Genomic DNA, 673 nt, shown 5'->3' with positions numbered 1-673 from the left:
AGACCCACTCTGATGAAAATTGTCTTTTTGGAGTTGATAAAGGACATACGGAAAGGAAAAATAAGCTCAAAATTGCATTTCTGAGGATTTATTCATTTATTCAAATAGTTGTGAAACAGGAGCAGATGAAAAAATTGCACTTAGAAAAGGATAGTATTTGTTACATTAAAAATACACTGGACGGTCCATAAAGCTCCGTTCTGATGCATCTGTTTGTAGACAACCAGATCCATGAACGTCTGTGTTTTCCTCGTCTGAGCTGATGTCTGGCTCCAAACTGTATGGCTTGATAGCTCAGACTCCATTTTTGTTGCACCGCTAATGTTGGTCTCTAAGTTAGCAGGAGAGAATTTAAACAGAGAGCTCTCATGAGGACTAGAAGGGTTGCTCTGTGCTATTGGTCCCACCCACAATTCTGAGGCAAATTTCTAATGACCTGATGTCGGTTCATAGAAACTATGTCCTAGAAAATGACTTTTTTTTTTTTAAATGGCTAAAAACAGCTTAATTAAAAGACCATTGGTAACACTTTTAAAATAAATCAAAAGACCAGAACCCCCAAACAAGTTTCTTTATGATGCTTTTTATATGAATACTAATATTTCTATTGTTTTAAAATGATATATGAAATATACGATATGAAAATTGTATTTTGCTTTATTGCATTTTTAAT

General features: G+C 34.2%; 1 protein-coding gene across 2 annotated transcripts in view; it reads left to right on the top strand.

Moving 5' to 3' along the window:
- The window catches only part of LOC112156043 (N-acyl-aromatic-L-amino acid amidohydrolase (carboxylate-forming) B), a 6,041-nt gene that overhangs the window by 1,316 nt on the left and 4,052 nt on the right, over window positions 1-673 (top strand). The window lies entirely within an intron of this gene.

Source organism: Oryzias melastigma, linkage group LG18, assembly GCF_002922805.2.
Source record: "Oryzias melastigma strain HK-1 linkage group LG18, ASM292280v2, whole genome shotgun sequence".
NCBI classification, from domain to species: domain Eukaryota; kingdom Metazoa; phylum Chordata; class Actinopteri; order Beloniformes; family Adrianichthyidae; genus Oryzias; species Oryzias melastigma.
Note: the sequence above shows the minus strand (reverse complement) of the source record. Positions and strands in the feature narration are given on the sequence as shown.